This window comes from Coregonus lavaretus (genome assembly GCF_964263955.1).
Source record: "Coregonus lavaretus genome assembly, chromosome: 6".
Lineage (NCBI taxonomy): Eukaryota > Metazoa > Chordata > Actinopteri > Salmoniformes > Salmonidae > Coregonus > Coregonus lavaretus.
Window position 1 is genome coordinate 12,181,966 of NC_139993.1, and position 20,946 is coordinate 12,202,911.

Here is a 20,946-nt window from a genome sequence, read left to right on the forward strand (position 1 = left end):
TTCATCCGACCACTTCCGTATTGAGCGCATCTTTGTAAACAGGAAGCAGGAGAATGGAGTCATGGTCAGATATGCTGAATGGAGGACGAAGGAGGGCATTTTATGCATTTCTGTGGGTGGAATAAAAGTGGTCTAAAGTTTTTGCGCACCTAGTGGCGCAGGAGACGTGTTGGTAGAAGTGAGGTAGGACGGTGTTAAGTCTCCCTGAGTTAAAGTCTCTGCCCACCAGAAAACGCTGCCTCTGGGTGAGTGGTTTCTTGTTTGTTTATGGCCCCATAAAGTTTGTTGTGTGTGGTGTTGGCTTGGGGCGGGATGTAGACAGCCGTGATAATTATGGATGAGAACTTTCTTGGTAGATAAAAGGGTCTGCAGCTTACCATGAGGTATTCAATACTGAACCAAAATATAACTGCAACATGTAAAGTGTTGGTCCCATGTTTCATGAGTTGAAATAAAAGATCCCAGAAATGTTCTGCACAAAAAGCTTATTTCTCTCAAATTTTGGCACACATTTGTTTACATCCCTGTTAGTGAGCATTTCTCTTTTGCCAAGATAATCCATCCACCTGACAGGTGTGGCATATCAAGAAGCTGATTAAACAGCATGATCATTATACAGGTGCACCTTGTGCTGGGTCCCGTGTGGCTCAGTTGGTATAGCATTGGCACTTGCAACGCCAGGGTTGTGGGTTCGATTCCCACAGGGGACCAGTTCAAAAATGTATAACTCACTACTTACTGTAAGTCGCTCTGGATAAGAGCGTCTGCTAAATGACGTAAATGTACAATAAAAGTCCACTCTTAAATGTGCAGTTTTGTCACACAACACAATGCCACAGATGTCTACATTTTGAGGGAACGTGCATTTGGCATGCTGACTGCAGGAATTGCCAAATGTTCATTTCTCTACCATATGCCGCCTCCAACGTCATTTTAGAGAATTTGGCAGTACGTCCAACCGGCCTCACAACCGCAGACCACAGACCCAGCTTCTTCACCTATGGGATCATCTGAGACCAGCCACACGGACAGCTGATGAAACTGAGGAGTATTTCTGTCTGTAATAAAGCCCTTTTATGGGGAAAAACGAATTCTGATTGGTTGGGCCAGGCTCACGCATGGCTAGTCATGTGAAATCCATAGATTAGGGCCTAATGAATGTATTTCAATTGACTGATTTCCTAATATGAACTGTAACTCAGTAAAATTGTTGAAATTTGAGCATGTTGTGTTTATATTTTGGTTCAGTATATATCAGGTGAACAAAAGTTTGAGATTTCCTTCACACTTGAAGCCGCACACCAGTTGTTATTTATGATAAATCACACTCCACCTCCTTTTGACTTCTCCAAAGTTGCTGTACGATCCTGCCACTGCATGGAGAATCCACCGCGTACTACATGCATAGCGTCATCATCCAGCCACATTTCAGCAAGACATATAATATTGCAGCTTTTCAAATCTCTCTGATAGGAGACTCTCGAATGAAGCTCATCCATCTTATTCTCGAATGACTGGACATTTGCCAATAGAACGGAGGGGAGCGACGTTCGGTTTTCTCTTCGCCTCAATATCACCAGGACGCCACGTCATCTCCAGCGTCTACACCTTCTACGTTTTGGTAGCCCATGGAACAAAGGAATAAGGTATGAACAGTGGATCAGCTGAGTCGGAGTTGAAGTCGTATTTGAAATCGAGGTTAGTAACTATCGATCTGATCTCCAGAAATGCTTGGCGGTCATATGTGATAATAGTATGAACTTTCTGTAAAAAAAAAAGTAAAGATAAACACGATAAAAGTCACTATATAGCAGAGTGCCTTCAAAAAGTATTTACACCCCTTGACTTTTTCCACATTTTGTTGTGTTACAGCCTGAATTTGAAACAGTTTAAATTTAGATTTGGTGTCACTGGCCTACACATAATACCCCATAATGTCAAAGTGGAATTATGTTTTTAGAAATGTATACAAATTAATTAAAAATAAAAAGCTGAAACGTCTTGAGTCAATAAGTATTCAACCCCTTCGTTATGGCAAGCTTTAATACATTTAGGAATAAAAATGTGCTTAACAAATCACATAAGTTGCATGGACTCTGTGTGCAATGATATTGTTTAACATGATTTTTGAATGACTACCTCATCTCTGTACCCCATACAATTATCTGTAAGGTCCCTCAGTCAACACAGATTCAACCACAAAACCAGGGAGGTTTTCCAATGCCTGTCAAAGAAGGGCACCTATTGGTAGATAGGTAAAAAGCAGACATTGAATATCTCTTTGAGCATGGTGAAGTTATTAATTATACTTTGGATGGTGTATCAATACACCCAGTCACTACAAAGATACAGGCATCCTTCCTAAATCAGTTGACGGAGAGGAAGGAAACCGCTCAGGGATTTCACCTTAAGGCCAATGGTGACTTTAAAACAGTTACAGGGTTTAATGGCTGTGATAGGAGAAAACTGAGGATGGATCAACAACATTGTAGTTACTCCACAATATTAACTTAAATGACAGGGTGAAAATAAAGAAGCCTGTACAGCATAAAAATATTCCAAAACATGTATCCTGTTTGCAATAAGGCACTAAAGTAAAACTGCAAAAAATGTGGCACATAAATTAACTTTATGTCCTGAATACAAAGCATTATGTTTGGGGCATATCCAACACAACACATCACTGAGTACCACTCTTCATATATTCAAGCATGGTGGTGGCTGCATCATGTTATGTGTATGCTTGTCATCGGCAAGGACTAGGGAGTTTTTTAGGATAACAACAAATGGAATAGAGTTAAGCACAGGCAAAATCCTAGAGGAAAACCTGGTTCAGTCTTTTTTCCAACAGACACTGGGAGACAAATTCACCTTTCAGCAGGACAATAACCTAAAACACAAGGCCAATTATACACTGGAGTTGCTTACCAAGACGACATTGAATCTTCCTCCTTTGTGGCCTAGTTACAGTTTTGACTTAAATCGGCTTGAAAAGCTATGGCAAGACTTGAAAATGATTGTCTAGCAATGATCAACAATCAACTTGACAGAGCTTGAAGAATGTAAAAAATAATAATGTGGAAATATTGTACAATTCAGGTGTGCAAAGCTCTTAGATACCTCTGTATTACATTTTCAATACATTTGCAAAAATGTCTAAAAACATGTTTTCACTTTGTCAGTATGGGGTATTGTGTGTAGATAGGTAAGTCAAAAAATAAATGTAATCCATTTTGAATTCAGGCTGTAACAACCAGGGGTTGGAACCAGTTCAGGGAACAGAACAGAAAACCGGACAAGAACAACATTTTTCAAAGAACAGAAACGGACCCTGGAATGAAAATGTACCATAATGTTCCGGAACAGAACCTTTATTTTAAAAGCATGGGAACCGGTTAATAAAGCTATTTTACATTCCTGTCATTTTTTTCTAGTCCCACAACAAAACGCAACAAAGCGCCTATGCAAAGCCCTCACTCTGTCACTGAAAATCTTTGCCAGTGTGTGTGCGTGTTTAGGTTGCTTGCCCCTCCCCCCTCCGAAGCATGGGCTACTGTACTGACGTTACAAGCGTGATTCAGAAGATAGGGAGATATTTTTAATTAGCTAGAGAAGAATGAATTAACTTTTTCAATGCTAATTAAGGATCCAACCCCTGGTAACAAGAAAATGTGGAATAAGTCAAGGGGATGAATACTTTCTGAAGGCACTGTAACTCTCTGTGTTGCATATTTTTACTTGGCCTGGATGTAAAGGTGCCTGTACAGCACCTTTGCAATGGTCCCTACATACCTTGCATCATACTTTTTCTTTACAAAACCATTTTCTTAGTCAGAGCACAGCCAGTCATATCCCCATGACTCAAGGGTACGGGTGTAGTTTGACTGGCTTTTGTCTGGCTCTGTACTACTGACTGGTATGTGGCTGACTGAAGCTGACTCCGAGTCTGGACCCCTGACTGCTGGTGCAGGAGCTGCTCTGATGTCTGGCTCTGTACTACTACTGACTGGCCCTGTGCCTGACTCCTAGTCTGGACCCCTGACTGCTGGTGCTGACTTGCCTGGGACCCTGGCTGAGGCTCTCCATGATCTGGCTTGCTCTGACTGGAAAATGTCAAGGGATAACTAAGTCCACTCAAAAATACAACCTTTCATAACTTTCCTACTTTTTTAAAGTCTATTAACCCTTTCCAGCCAGAATGTTATAATTTTTTTGTTGGATCATGACCTCTGTGTGCATTAATTAGTATAATTGGCTGGTGTCAAACCATATATGAAAACATGATACAAATCGATGTTTTCTTCCCAAACAACTGCCATTTACACAATTGCACCTAAACAAATTACAAATAGCATTGAGTCATACATATGTTAAGGAAAGACATAAATGAGAAGAAGGCAGTGGGAAGGTAGGCCCCTAAATGGCATGCAATCCAAAGAAAGAAGACGAGTAGGCGGTTGGTAAGTTGCAATAAGCTTTAGTGAACTATTAACATAATATATTAACAAAATAATACATATGGGAGCAGTCAACCTAGTACATTAGGACACACAACTGCAACGCGTTTTGACTACTAGAGTTTTCCCCTGGCAGCTTGTGACATAAACAAGCAATATAATATTAATAAAACAATAACTTGATTGAAAGTATAAGGTTAGGGGAATACATTGTCTCATTCAAACCTGGAAAAAAGTTACATGATCGCTATCATAGCCATTACATTATATACATTTATCTCAATGATATTGCAGTGGCTAAGGTTCCAACTTTCTATAGAGGCTTTTACAGGTAGGTTCCAAAGTGTTTTCCCCATTAAAGTACTTGAGAGCAGCAGCTAATGTTAGCTAGCTAGCTAGCTGGTAACTATCAAGTGAATGTCATACACTCTGGAAATAATTTCATTGATTACATTTGAGTAAGCTAACTTGAGCTAAAATAGCTAGAACAACAATGAAAGCACCATAACGTAATGATAGCTTATAATGTTAGCTAGGGTAAACTAGCTAGCTAGCTACAACTTTAACAATTGGTGCCTCTGTAGCCATCTAACGGTAGCTAGCTTTGGTTAGCCAATTGCAAATTAAGTAATTACAGAGCATCATTTAAACACTGGGTCAATACTGTGAGTCAAAGTTTTTTTTTTAAATCTATGATAATACAAGGTAGTCGTTGCTTACCTTCTTGTTTCTAGTGTAGCTTTTGGAAGTCTTATCGAAATTCAAAGACGGTCTCGACTGTCTTCGGAGCTGCAACTGTGAAGACTCGACTGTGAGAAGGACCCAAGTTACAGTGCCTTCGGAAAGTATTCAGACCCCTTGACTTTTTCCACATTTTGTTTCATTACAACCTTATTCAAAAATGGATTAAATAAAATAAAATCCTCAACAATCTACGCACAATACCCCATAATGACAAAGCAAAAACAGTTTTTGAGATTTTTTTGCAAATGTATATATATATATATATAAAAAACTGAAATAGCTTATTTACATAAGTATTCAGACCCTTTGCTATGATACTCGAAATTGAGCTCAGGTTCATCCTGTTTCCATTGATCATCCTTGAGATGTTTCTACAACTTGATTGGAGTCCACCTGTGGTAAATTCAATTGATTGGACATGATTTGGAAAGGCACACACCTGTCTATTTAAGGTCCCACAGTTGACAGTGCATGTCAGAGCAAAAACCAAGCCATGAGGTCGAAGGAATTGTCCGTAGAGTTCTCAGACAGGATTGTGTCGAGGCACAGATCTGGGGAAGGGTACCAAAAAATATCTGCAGCATTGAAGGTCCTCAAGAACACAGTGGCCTGCAACATTCTTAAATGGAAGAAGTTTGGAACCACCAAGACTCTAACTAGAGCTGGCCGCCTGGCCAAACTGAGCAATCGGGGGAGAAGAGCCTTGGTGAGGGAGGTGACCAAGAATCCGATGGTCACTCTGACAGAGCTCTAGAGTTCTTCTGTGGAGATGGGAGAACCTTCCAGAAGGACAACCATCTGCAGCACTCCACCAATCAGGCCTTTATGGTACAGTGGCCAGACGGAAGCCACTCCTCAGTAAAAGGCACATGACAGCCCGCTTGGAGTTTGGCACCTAAAGACTCTATGACCATGAGCAACAAGATAATCTGGTCTGATGAAACCAAGATTTAACTCTTTGGCCTGAATGCCAAGCATCACGTCTGGAGGAAACCTAGCACCATCCCTACGGTGAAGCATGGTGGTGGCAGCATCATGCTGTGGGGATGTTTTTCAGCGGCAGGGACTGAGAGACTAGTCAGGATTGAGGCAAAGATGAATGGAGAAAAGTACAGAGAGATCCTTAATGAAAACCTGCTCCAGAGCGCTCAGGACCTCAGACTGGGGCGAAGGTTCACCTTCCAACAGGACAACGACCCTGAGCACACAGCCAAGACTATGTCCTTGAGTGGCCCAGCCAGAGCCCGAACTTGAACCCGATCGAACATCTCTGGAGAGACCTGAAAATAGCTGTGCAGCAACGCACCCCATCCAACCTGACAGAGTTTGAGAGGATCTGCAGAGAAGAATGGGAGAAACTCTCCAAATACAGGTGTGCCAAGCTTCTAGCGTCATACCCAAGAAGACTCGAGGCTGTAATCGCTGCCAAAGGTGCTTCAACAAAGTACTGAGTAAAGGGTCTGAATACTTATGTAAATATTTCCGTTCTTTTTTGTAATGTACACTACCGGTCAAACGTTTTAGAACACCTACTCATTCAAGGGTTTTTCTTTATTTTTACTGTTTTCTACATTGTAGATGAATAGTGAAGACATCAAAACTATGAAATAACATATATGGAATCATGTATTAACCAAAAAAGTGTTAAACAAATATATTTTATATTTGAGATTCTTCAAATAGCCACCCTTTGCCTTGATTTCAGCTTTGCACACTCTTGGCATTCTCTCAACCAGCTTCACCTGGAATGCTTTTCCAACAGTCTTGAAGGAGTTCCCACATATGCTGAACACTTGTTTGCTGCTTTTCCTTCACTCTGCGGTCCGATTCATCCCAATCCATCTCAATTTGGTTGAGATCGGGGGATTGTGGAGGCCAGGTCATCTGATGCAGCACTCCATCACTCTCCTTCTTGGCAAAATAGCCCTTACACAGCCTGGAGGTGTGTTGGGTCATTGTTCTGTTGAAAAACAAATGATAGTCCCATTAAGCCCAAACCAGATGGGATGGCGTATCGCTGCAGAATGCTGTGGTAGCTATGCTGATTAAGTGTGCCTTGAATTCTAAATAAATCACAGACAGTGTCACCAGCAAAGCACCATCACACCTCCTCCTCCATGCTTCACGGTGGGAAACAGATATGTGGAGATCATCCGTTCACCAACTCTGCATCTCAAAAAGACACGGCGGTTGGAACCAAAAATCGCAAATTTGGACTCATCATACCAAAGGACAGATTTTTACCGGTCTAATGTCCATTGCTCATCTTTCTTGGCCCAAGCAAGTCTCTTATTCTTATTGGTGTCCTTTAGTAGTGGTTTCTTATCAGCAATTCGACCATGAAGGCCTGATTCACGCAGTCTCCTCTGAACAGTTGATGTTGAGATGTGTCTGTTACTCTTACTCTGTGAAGCATTTATTTGGGCTGTAGTTTCTGAGGCTGGTAACTCTAATGAACTTATCTTCTGCAGCAGAGGTATCTCTGGGTCTTCCATTCCCGTGGCGGTCCTCATGAGAGCCAGTTCTATCATAGCGCTCGATGGGTTTTGCGACTACACTTGAAGAAACTTTCAAAGTTCTTGAAATGTTCTGGATTGACTGAACTTCATGTCTTAAAGTAATGATGGACTGTCATTTGCTTATTTGAGCTGTTCTTGTCATAATATGGACTTGGTCTTTTACCAAATAGGCCTATCTTCTGTATACCCCCCTACCTTGTCACAACACAACTGATTAGCTCAAACGCATTAAGAAGGAAAGAAATTCCACAAATTAACTTTTAACAAGGCACACCTGTTAATTGAAATTCATTCCAGGTGACTACCTTATGAAGCTGGTTGAGAGAATGCCAAGAGTGTGCAAAGCTGTCATCAAGGCAAAGGGTGGCTATTTGAAGAATCTCAAATATAAAATATATTTTGATTTGTTTATCACTTTTTTGGTTACTACATGATTCCATGTGTGTTATTTCATAGTTTTGATGTCTGCACTATTATTTTACAATGTAGAAAATAGTAAAAATAAAGAAAAACTCTTGAATGAGTAGGTGTGTCCAAACTTTTGACCGGTAGTGTAAATTAGCAAAAAAATCGAAAAACCTGTTTTTCCTTTGTCATTATGCGGTACTGTGTATAGATTGATGAGGGGGGGAAATCAATGTATTCAATTTTAGAATAAGGCTGTAATTTAACAGAATGTGGAAAAGGTCAAGGGGTCTGAATACTTTCCGAAGGCACATATGAAGGAAGGACACAATGATCAAGGACGGGCATTGGCCAATAAGAATTGAGACATCTGAGTGCCTACCAGTGAGCGGTGCTTCGGAGCGCAACGATTGGAAAGAGTAGTGTGAATTTCACTGGCAGCCAGCCATGAGAATTATAATTTTTACATTCAGCCCAAGGGCACAACGGTCACTTTGGCCACAAGGAATACATTTTTTGGAGAGGCATTAAGGCCACATAAGAGGGCGGGAAATTCGAGGCCTGGTCCTCACTGACCATCCCTCACCAGTTGTCCTATGGGCAGAAGATTCCTTTGAACTTCGTTTAACTTCGCCAGTGCCTTTCTCTGGTCGTACTCTGTAGACGGGTAGATCAGGCATCTTGGTGACTACAACATGTGGTTCAGGTTTCCATCTGAGATCTTCGTCTTCCCTGGTCCTCCCCAGTATCGGATCAGCACTCTGTTGTCCACCTGGAGCAGCATTCTTCAGCATGATTTTTCGACGAACGCACCGCACACAGGTTTCAACGTAGTTTCCGATTTCTTGGTTCATCTCTGGCCAGTAGATCCCATCTTTCACCAGAGTTGTTGTTCTCCCAATGCCCATGTGCCCCATTTCATCAGGCAGTGCTGGCATGACCAGGGTAAGGTATTTTTCAGGTAGCACCCAGTAACCCAGTACTCTACTTCCCATTTCAGTTCATATCAGTCCCATTCCTTCAAGTACAGAGGGAGATCATGGAGGTTCCTCTGTACTGAGCTGTTGGGTGATTGGTGGAGGAGTGCCTCCCACACTGTCTGAAATACAGGGTCACTGTGTTGTGCTTGAATGAGGTCTGCTTCCTTCCAGGGCATCCAGGAACCGGGAATGGAGTTTGGCGGTACCCCAAGTAATTTTGCCACATGTGCTGGCAGGTCTTCCTCATGCAACTTCTGACAAACTCTGGTGACTTCCTTGGCCGGTACTGACACCTTGTCTTCAGGGCTGGATAGTGAATTGGTTCTCTTTGAAAGGATATCAGCGTCAATGTTGATCTTGCCAGGGCAGTACTGGAGACTGAAGTTGTAGTTGGCTAGGCTGGCCAACCACCTGTGCCCAGTGGCATTGAGTTTGGCTGTGGTCAAGACGTAGGTGAGGGGATTGTTGTCAGTACACGCAACAAAACTGGCCCCAGAACATTGAACTTGTCCACCACCGCCCAGGGGCGGACTGGGAACAGAAATTGGCCCTGGCATTTCTAACACACCAACCCATTTTTTCCCTTGAGGCCTACACACCAGTCAATTATTTTCCTCAAGGCACCCATTTAGTCAGATAATGATCATTTTGAGTAAAAACAAAACAAGTTGGACAATTTGGTAGTTCACACACACCCTTATGGCACCATTTTTCTTTCTGGCCACCACAATAGGAGAGGCATAGGGACTTCGTGACAGAAATTATTCCAGTCACCAACAGCTCCTTCAGGTGCCTTCTCACATCCTCAATGTTCGCTAGTGCAAGCCTTCGAGATCGCTCTCTGAAAGGCCTGGAGTCTGAAAGCCGGACGCTATGGATCACATCCTTGGCTAGTTATAGGGGAATCTCCTAAATCAAAGTTCATGGGGTTCACGGCAGGCTGAGACACTGAGGATGGAGGTGTGGAGGAGGGCAGAATTTCAACGGTTAACACATTGGCCAAAACTGTCTCTTTGCCAGTACTATTTCTTTCTTGGTAGCATTACGTACTCTGATAGACAACACGCTGTCACTCCGGTCCTCCACTTCAGTAACTCTTGGCTAAACTAAAAAAAAAACGGACAACGTGTCTTCTTCTGTGGCCTCAATCAGTAGACACCCCTTATCTGGACAGGATAAGAGCCCCACACTGCAGGGAATGTCTACCTCGGAGTCAGTTGGAATAGTTAAAGCCTCTGGCCCCACCCACTTCACTTCACCATGCTGGCTCGTCATACAGTCCCGGTTTCTGAAGGGCCTTGGAGAACATAGGGAGGATGGTCAGTACGTTGACATACTCTCTTCCTGCGGTCTCTTCACACAGCTGACTCAGGCCCTTAAAGAGATTGGTCTCTGGACCCCAGCTACCTCCTCAGGGAATTCTAGCTCAATGACTACATAGCCACGATAAGGGTAACTACTGTCACTGAGTCCCCATATAGCTAAACCCTCTACTGGCTTCCAGGCAAGTGCCCCAAGTGTGCTTGGAACCAGTCCTCGAAAATTATAGTAACTTAGGAGCCACTGTCTAACAATGCTTCACAAGACTATGACTACTATGACTATGACAAATGACTCAAATGTAAATGTAAAAAGACTACCCATTGATTTTAAATGGAACGACAGTAGCTGGCCCGACAAGCCCCTGGGGCAGCGGAGCTGAAGAAGTCAAACTGGGAGAGGCCTTCAAGGTGGAGCAGTTTTCTACAGTGGGGGCCACAGTCTGCTCAGTTACTGTGCCCCATTGGCATTTCCCAATGTTATCCACACACAGTGGCGTGTATTCATTGATACCAAGGGAAGCCAGGCGTTCCCAAAAAATTGACCAAGAAAAAAACCATATAAAATCATTTATCTTTAGTCTCTCTGTGTTTTCATAGTTGTATCTCACTGGAGAAAGCATCCGAGCGAGCGAAACAGCGCCCCTCTGTCTCTGTATGTGTAGGCCATCTATCTGATGCTGTCTGGTCATAAAGAGTATGACATTGTAGCATTGAATGCAAGGGAAGCCAGCGAGCATTTGACTTCTCTTGATAATTTATAAAAATAAAATAATAGCCAATCAGCGTTGAGCTAAACTTCAACTGTGAATGGTCCTGGCGCACCCAATTTATTTTTGAAGGGAAGCCAGTTTGGATTTGGCATTCTCTCCTATCACATCTCATCAAGAGAAATCTGTCATTGACAGAAACAACTTGAATTGTTGCATCTCGTTGTGTTGTTGTCCTCCGGTGGCTAGGTAGCTAGCTAAAATTGGCCAATTCCTAAATTAGCCATGGATGGAGATAGGGATTTGGATTTGTGGTTTTACTTAATTCTCTGTGCTGGCCAATGATTATAACAGTGATTCTGATCCAAACATAAATTCATACATTGTGCCCCTGGACTGAGAGGATGGAAATTCAATATGTAGCTAGATGTGGAAGGCTAATATTAACTAGCTAATGTTGCCCATGAAAATAAGTTAGGCTAGCAAGCAATCATTTTAGCCAGGTAGCCTAGGATAACAAAAAATAAAAGTGTGTACTGTATGACAGTCATCGACCGTTTCATCAACATGAAAGAGAGGGAGGACATCATTGGCGTTTCTCTACAAGTAGGGTGAGTCAACATGTTTTTTCTACTTGTATGAACACACGCACGCACGCACACAAACCAGAACCATGGACAGCCACATCATATATAGCTTATGTTGATTGGACTAAATAGTTTTTGGTATCTTTTAGTTGTCGCTGTATTAGACTAAGCATAGGTGATTTGATGATGTTGAAGTTTACATGGTGCAGGAATAGTGGAGGCAGCTCCTGTTTTCTTTGCGACTTGCAGTAACTCTCCATGGTTTTAAATCAATAGTTGTTTAGTAGTCCGAAAATTTCAGAAACATTAACTTGCTTGACCATGCAGTAGGTCATGTAACTGTGTTACATGCAATATGCTTTGTGGACGTCACCGGAGAGCGGTTGCTCTCCGGTTTTGTGATGAAACAAAGGTGTGGTTGAATTTATTCTGCCACTGTGTCTTCTTATTGTCTTGGCCTTAGGCCTATATGTCACAGTCGCAAGGCATATGTACTAACAGGTTATAGAACAAACAACGCAATTACCACCACACATAGGTTGTAATAAATTATGGCATTTTTTTCTGGATTGGGTTCCCCAGTGATTTTACCCACGCACCGCTACTGTCCACATGTGCCTGCAACAGTTGAAGTTGTTGACTGAGTGTGGCCTATTCCTGTCTCTTACTACCACTCTGTAATGTGTACGCTGGGAAGCAAGTACAGGGAGTGAATTTAATTATAAATAATACATGGAACAAAACAAGAAACACGAGTAGCGTACAGACATGAAACACAGGAACAGAATCAATAACGCCTGGGGAAAGAACCAAAGGGAGTGACAGATATAGGGTATAGGGGAGGTAATCAGGGAGGTGATGGAGTCCAGGTGAGTCTCATGACGCGCAGGTGCGCGTAACGATGGTGGCAGGTGTGTGTAATGGTGAGTGAACTGGCGACAACGAACGCCAGAGAGGAGGAGCGGGAGTAGACGTGACAGTACCCCCTCCCTGATGCGCGGCTCCAGCCGCAGGACGAAGCCGACCAGAGGGACAGTCCCGAGGACCAGGAGCGGGCCGGTCGCTTCTGCTGAGGTGCGGGAACCTGTTGAGCCAGCTGAGGCATGGAAGCCTGACGAGCCAGCTGAGGCATCGGAGCCTGACGAGCCGGCTGAGGCATGGGAGCCTGACAAGCCGGCTGAGGCCTAGGAGCCTGACGAGCCGGCTGAGGCATGGGAGCCTGATGAGCCGGCTGAGGCCTGGGAGCCTGACGAGCCGGCTGAAGCCTGGGAGCCTGACGAGCTGGCTGAGGCCTGGGAGCCTGACATGTTGACCGGTTGTTGACTCAACACAAACCCATCTTGGACAGCTGGTTTAGAAGGGGCTGTTGCCGGGGGTGGTCGGTTCATATTACTGTAAGTGTTCCTATAATGATTTCTCCCTCCTTTCCTCCTCTATTGTGGGATATGGCCGGCTGTGCTCTGGTGACTCTTGCTCCTCTGCTGTTTGTTTTGACTGAGATCATCCCCAATTGTAGATCCCGGAGCTGGTTACGCATTTCCTGGATAGTAGAGGTTTTTCTACTCACCCCTTCCTTCAGCTGAACCACGCTAGCTGAGACTGATGGGGACCGAGAGTTTATTTACATATTGGTCATTTAGCAGATGCTCTTATAACACATTAGTGCCATCAGACTTTTGATACCAATGCAGCAAATGTGGTGATAGGGGGCGAAAAATACAAATTCAAGTATCTTTTTCCAAAATACATTGGATTGTAGTTCAGGTCAGTGAAATACAAATGATAAAATACTTTAAAGTAATCGAAATACGTATTTCAAATACATGTCAAATAAATACCTCCCATCTCTGCGCACACACACACAAACACACAGTCATGCTGACTGGTTGTTGACTCAACACAAACCCATCTTGTACATCTGGTTTAGAAGGGGCTGTTGCCGGGGGTGGTCGGTTCATATTACTGTAAGTGTTCCTAGAATGATTTCTCCCTTCTTTCCTCCTCATCCTTTATTCCTCTGTATGAGCAGGATGATGTTTCTTTTACCAGACATTGATCTCAGAATGGTCTGTGTCCCAAATGGCACCCTATTCCCTGTATAGTGCGCTGCTTTTGACCAGAGCCCCATGGGCCCTTTTTGGATCCATGTTTACGGGTAGCTGCAGCCCATTTGGGATACGGACTCTGTCTCTCTGCAGTGTCTAAACCCATCTCTCACTCAGACCACCCTAAACCAATCAAAAGTCACTCTAATCATTTTAAACCAATCAGAGTTTTGCTGGCCCACACAATCCAATCAGTGTGTCCGCCAGCCCCGGTCAAGTGTCTTAAAGCCCCTCCTCATCTGTCTCTTCTTTCTTTTCTCCCTCCTTACCCCATTCCCCCCCTCTCTCTCTCTCCCTATGGTGTCATTGCAGGTGAAAATGGATGACTGTCATTTCTGGCACCTCTCTGCACACACACACAGCACGCACACTCACAGACACGCCTGCACATTGGACTCTTGTCTCACACACACAGAGACATAAAGTCACACACTCTGACTGTCCTGCTGTTTCACACACACTCTCTCTGTGTCACCGTTCCACTCACACACACATGGCTGGTGTCATGCTCTGGGTTGCTCTACTCTGTCTACTCTTTCTTTCAGGTGAGTAGTTTTGATACTTTTTGTAGCCTTGGGAGCACTCTCACGTACACTGCAGTAAGAAAAATATGTTGATTAAACAGGATGGCGAGTTTGTTCAACATTTGGGCATATAGCTAAACCAACACACATTCTCAAGTTGAATTGTATGTTCACTGAACTTAGAATTTTAGGTTGAGTGAACATACAATTCAACTTGAGAATTTATTCTACTTTATTTGCATATTTCCCAGTGTGACTTGCCTTTAGAGTGAATTGTAGTTACCACCCATGACTGTATTTGTTAGCTACAGAGACATGGTTGTTGTATTCAATGGCTTTCGCTTCTGTAGCCTTCACCAAGTGAGTGTCTAAGTGAAAATGTTATCTTTAAAATTAAACTCTTCATGGAAATACATTACATATGTGACGCGCTCTATCATAGTCATTCGGAAGTCGTTATGGCTAATTTGCATATGTGTTTTTGTCAAAATGTAGATTTTTCGCTGTTTGTGGGTTTCATCTGGTGTTAACAAAACGATGTCTTTGCTTTCATAATCTGTATGTTTTATTGCCAAATTCAGAATATAAATATAATTATTAATCTGATGAAACATAGCAACGGAGCACTTTCACATCAATTCGGTGGATGCTAGATTGTAACACATCACATCAGGCTTTCGCGGCACTAATTTCTCTGCACTATCAAACCCCCGTCTATTCCGAAATCATTAATCAGTGGCGGCTCCTGAAAAAATTCTCAGGAGGGGCAATTTTTCTGATGATTTAGGTGACCTACACACATTTAAAAAAAGATATGTCCAGCAACAACATGAAGACAGGGGCAGCATATAAGTCAATACCAGAAGCATTTATTGACTGATCTCAAAAGTGTTGGCTTACCAGGGTTGGTGGAGCCCTCAGTTTCATCTTTGCCTCGCAAAGCTAACTCAAACACTCCGCAAAACTTCACACACTGGATTAGCCGGCTGAGGATGTGGCGGTTCTTGCTAATGTCGTAGTAAATATATTTGTTATAGTGAATATGGAATATGATATGTTGAGTAAAATGTTGTGCTAAGATCTATTTAGGTCAGGAGCTGGTTATAAGTTCTGTTCCTATCCAATAACAATGGACAAAAGGGTCCTATCTTGTCAGCCTTGTCAGCAGGTGGCCAAGGACAACACCCACGCCATAGGCCTCTCAGTTCTTCTAACTCACGAGTTCTTGCTCTGAGGACACACACACACACAAACACACACACACACACACACATATCACTGTTAAACACACACACACACATCATCACTGTTAAACACACACACACACAAAAATCCCCTCTCTTAGGCTGAACATTTGAAGACAGAGAACCCGACTCAGAGCCAATGCAACAGTGACAGTAGCCTGCAGGGGACCTCGCCCAACTCATCAGGACCAATCAGAAGATCAGAACTACTAGATTGAACCTACTTCATTTATTGCATAAAATGTCTGCACACAATGTTTCGGGGCTCTCTTCAGATAATAATAATAATAATAATAATAATAATAATAATATGCCATTTAGCAGACGCTTTTATCCAAAGCGACTTACAGTCATGCGTGCATACATTTTTGTGTATGGGTGGTCCCGGGGATCGAACCCACTACCTTGGCGTTACAAGCACCATGCTCTACCAGCTGAGCTACAGAAAGTGGATACTCATGGATGCGCATTGCAATTGTAAAATGTCAACACAATTGGAGACACCACGTCATTTTTGGAGACATGTTATTGACAGTAAACTATTGTAGATGCGACTGCTAACTAACTAAAACATTTTAGCTGGCTAGCTAATCATCTTAGCTAAATGTGGGGCAAACAATTCAGTTATTTACCGTTAATTTGAGGGATTGGGGTGAAAGAAATCGAGTTACATAGTGATACTTTACGATATACTGTATTGACAATATCGCAATATTTTAGCGCTAGTTGGCTGTACCTGCACCAAAACACCATTATTGTTCCTTCATAGCTTGTTCTCAATCTTTTCACATTGGGAGCCAATTTGTTTTCAGCACTTTTATTTCCATGACTGATCAAAACTCGTTCTCATGGCTTTCTGATCCCTCTGCAACAGACATATGGTGCGCAATAAAATCACAGTATCGAATCGCAATACGTATAGAATCATGAGACTCGCAATGCTGATGCATATATATTATCGTGAGGTTCCTGGCAATTCCCAGCCCAAGTTCATTTTTAAGAGTTTGACGAACGGGTCCGTGAACGCGATTCCAGATATATTTACCTCTGAATAAACTGCCTTTATTACACCATATCCACATCCAGTAAACTTGTGATTATCAACACTAACCTCATCGTTGTGGCGGCGGACAGCTAGCCTGTATCCCTCGTCATCCAGTTGAGTGAGTGGCAATGTCTTTTTTCGTTCGTACCAATTTTTGGAAAATCCTCGGGTGTAGGACTTTCCGCCTTTAGTAGAAACCTGTTGAATTATTAAATTTGGTCTGGGAGGTCCTAATTGTTTCGTTGCCAATTTATCTTCATTTGTTCGACGACAAAAAGGAACTTCTTTCAAACAATCCACTCTTTTCTCAGTTACGTTCATGGTTACGTTACGTTACGTATGACGAAAGCGCGTAAGTGCAAGCCCACAGACACCCATTGAGATTGTATTGAAGGCTCTGAAATTTGAAAAAAATAGATTTTACATGGGAGTCTATGACAGAAGTTCTGGGCGATTTTCAATCTGACTGAAATCGCCCCAAAAGGGGGTGGAGCCATTTGAAGCACGACTTTAGCCTGATTCGACATTTAGTGGCAGTGTGGCACTGTGGCAGATCAGACGTATAGATTACAACACTGATAACTACTGTTGCCGTGATATAATTGATTAGAAAAAAAATCCCTTCCTTTTCCCGTTTGGCAGTGCGTCGCCCATATCGCCCTATTGAAGAGGCCGTCCCTGTCATTAATGAATTGTAAACTAGCTAGCTACATACTTTGAATCAAACTGCAATAGGCTATTTAACCGGATGATTTTCCTGTTAGCCCAATCAAAGCTACTGTAGCGTATCATCCGGCAACACCAGAATGGGAACCCAACGCACCCTAATCACCTCCAGCGCACCTGCACCTCATCATCTCATCACCACCCCTATTTAGCCCTGGACTGTTCTGTATGATGTTATGTGTGATTGTTAAGCTTTGTGTCGTTTACTCTATCTTTGTTATTTCTCTTGCTAATTGTTAAGTAAACCTTGACCTTGTTAATTCCTGCGTCTGCATCCTGCCTCTTCGTATACTCAGTACGTGTCACACCGATGTCACTTCTAGGACGAATCCCTGGATTTAATAGGGCAGACATTCGGGTGTGACATTTGAAAGTCCTCTGTGTGGCGCAAGTACAAAACCTTTTGACCAATCAATCAATCAAATTAATTTATAAATCCCTTTTTACATCAGCAAAACCCAGCCTAAAACCCCAAAGAGCAAGCAATGCAGATGTAGAAGCACTGTGGCTAGTAAAAACTCCCTAGAAAGGCAGGAACCTAGGAAGAAACCTAGAGAGGAACCAGGCTCTATAAGAGTACATGGCCATTGAGGCCAGATTGTTCTTCAAGATGTTCAAACATTCATAGATGACCAGCAGGGTCAAATAATAATCACAGTGGTTGTAGAGGGTGCAACAGGTCAGCACCTCGGGAGTAAATGTCAGTTGCCTTTTCATAGCCAAGCATTCAGAGGTCGAGACAGCAGGTGCGGTAGAGAGAGAGAGAGAGGTTCAAAAACAGCGGTTCCGGTACAAAGTAGCACGTCCGGTGAACAGGTCAGGATTCCATAGCCGCAGGCACAACAGTTGAAACTGGCGCAGCAGCACGACAAGGTAGCACGTCCGGTGAACAGGTCAGGGTTCCATAGCCACAGGCAGAACAGCAGAAACTGGATCAACAGCACGGCCAGGTGGACTGGGGATGGGGACAGCCAGGAGTCGTCAGGCCAGGTAGTCCTGAGGCATGGTCCTAGGGCTCAGGTTCTCTGGGAGGGGAGGGTATAGAGAGAGACAGAGAGAGAGATGGGAGAATTAGAGGGAGCATATGTAACAGTGTTGCTTCCGACCCTCTCCTCGCCCCTACCTGGGCTTGAACCAGGGACCCTCTGCACACAATCGACAACAGTCACCCTCGAAGCACCGTTACCCGTCGCTCCACAAAAGCTGCGGCCCTTGCAGAGCAAGGGAAACAACTACTTCAAGGTCTCAGAGCAAGTGACGTCACCGATTGAAATGCTACTAGCGCGCTCCGCTAACTAGCTAGCCATTTCACACCGGTTACACTCACCCCCCTTTGACCTCCTCCTTTTACCGCAGCAACCAGTGATCCGGGTCAACAGCATCAATGTAACAGTGTTGCTTCCGTCCCTCTCCTCGCCCCTACCTGGGCTCGAACCAGGGACCCTCTGCACACATCGACAACAGTCACCCTCGAAGCACCGTTTCCCGTCGCTCCACAAAAGCCGCGGCCCTTGCAGAGTAAGGGAAACAACTACTTCAAGGTCTCAGAGCAAGTGACGTCACTGATTGAAATGCTACTAGCGCGCACCACTAACTAGCTAGCCATTTCACACCGGTTACACATACTTAAGATCACACAGGACACCAGATAAGACAGGAGAATTACACCAGATAGGACAGACTGCCCCTAGCCCCCGGCACATAGACTATTGCATCATAGATACTGGAGACTGAGACAGGGGTGGTTGGGGGACACTGTGGACGAACCAGGCAGGATATAACCCCACCCACTTTGCCAAAGCACAGCCCCCACACCACTAGAGGGATATCAACAGACCACCAACTTACTACCCTGAGACAGGACTGAGTATAGCCCATGAAGATCTCTCCCACCGCACGAGCCAGAGGGGGCGCAAATCCGGACAGAAAGATCACATCAGTGACACAACCCACTCAAGCTGAGTATAGCAAAAAAAGCCTGGCACGACGTGATGCACCCCTCCTAGGGACGGCATGGGAGAGCACTAGTAAGACAGTGACTCAGCCCCCGTAATAGGGTCAGAGGCAGAGAATCCCAGTGGAGAGAGGGGAGCTGGCCAGGCAGAGACAGCAAGGGTGGTTCGTCACCCCAGTGCCTTGCCGTTCACCTTCGCACCCCTGGGCCAGACTACACTCAATCATAGGACCTACTGAAGAGATGAGTCTTCAGTAAAGACTTAAAGGTCAAGACTGAGTCTGCATCTCTCACATGGATAGGCAGACCATTCCATAAAAATTTAGCTCTATAGGAGAAAGTCCTGTCTCCAGCTGTTTGCTTAGAAATTCTAGGAACAATAAGGAGGCCTGCATCTTGTGACTGTAGTGTACGTGTAGGTATGTACGGCAGGGCCAAATCAGAGAGATAAGTAGGAGCAAGTCCATGTAATGCTTTGTAGGTTAGCAGTACAACCTTGAAATCAGCCCTAGCCTTAACAGGAAGAGTAATATGATCAAATTTGGGGGTTGTAGTCAAGATTCTACCAGCCGTATTTAGCACTAAGTGAAGTTTATTTAGTGCTTTATCCAGGTAGCCGGAGAGTAGAACATTGCAGTAGTCTAATCTAGAAGTGACAAAAGCATGGATTAGCTTTTCTCCATCAGTTTTGGACAAAAAGTTTCAGATTTTTGCAATGGCACGAAGATGGAAAAAAGCTGCCCTTTAAATGTTTTTGATATGTTCGTCAAAAGAGAGATCAGGGTCCAGAGTAACGCTGAGGTCCTTCACAGTTTTATTTGTGATAACCATCAAGATTAATTGTCAGATCAAACAGCATATCTCTTTGTTTCTTGGGACCTAGAACTAGCATCTCTTTTGTCTGAGTTTAAAGTCAAAGTAAAAAGTACAAGAATTGTCGCCTTCAACTTCATTATGTCTGAAACACAGGCTTCCAGGGTAGGCCATTTTGGGGCTTCACCATGTTTCATCGAAATGTACAGCTGTGTGTCGTCTGCATAGCAGTGAAAGTTGACATTGTGTTTCCGAATGACATCACCAAGAGGTAGAATATATAGTGAAAACAATAGTGGTCCTAAAACGGAACCTTGAGGAACACCAAAACATACCATTGATTTGTCAGGTGACAAACCATCCACAGAGACGAACTGATATCTTTCCGACAGATAAAATCTAAACTAGGCAAGAACTTTTAGTGAGTTTGGTATACATCCGGAGGATAGAGAGCCATTTTATTATGTTCAACATAGGAGGGCCAAGCACAGGAAGTAGCTCTTTCAGTAGTTTAGTTGGAATAGGGTCCAGTAGGCAGCTAGAAGGTTTAGAGGCCATGACTATTTTTGTGAATGTGTCGAGAGATACAGGATTAAAAAACTCAAGTGTCTCCATTGCTCCTAGGTCCTGGTAGTTTGGTGCAGACTCAGGACACCTGAGTTTTGGAGAAATACGCATATTCAGAGAGGAGTCTGTCATTTGCTTTCAAATGATCATTATTTTTTTGTCGAAGAAGGTCATGAATTCATCACTGCTGAAGTGAAGGCCATCCTCACTTGGGGAATGCTGCTTTTTAGTTAGCTTTGTGACAGTA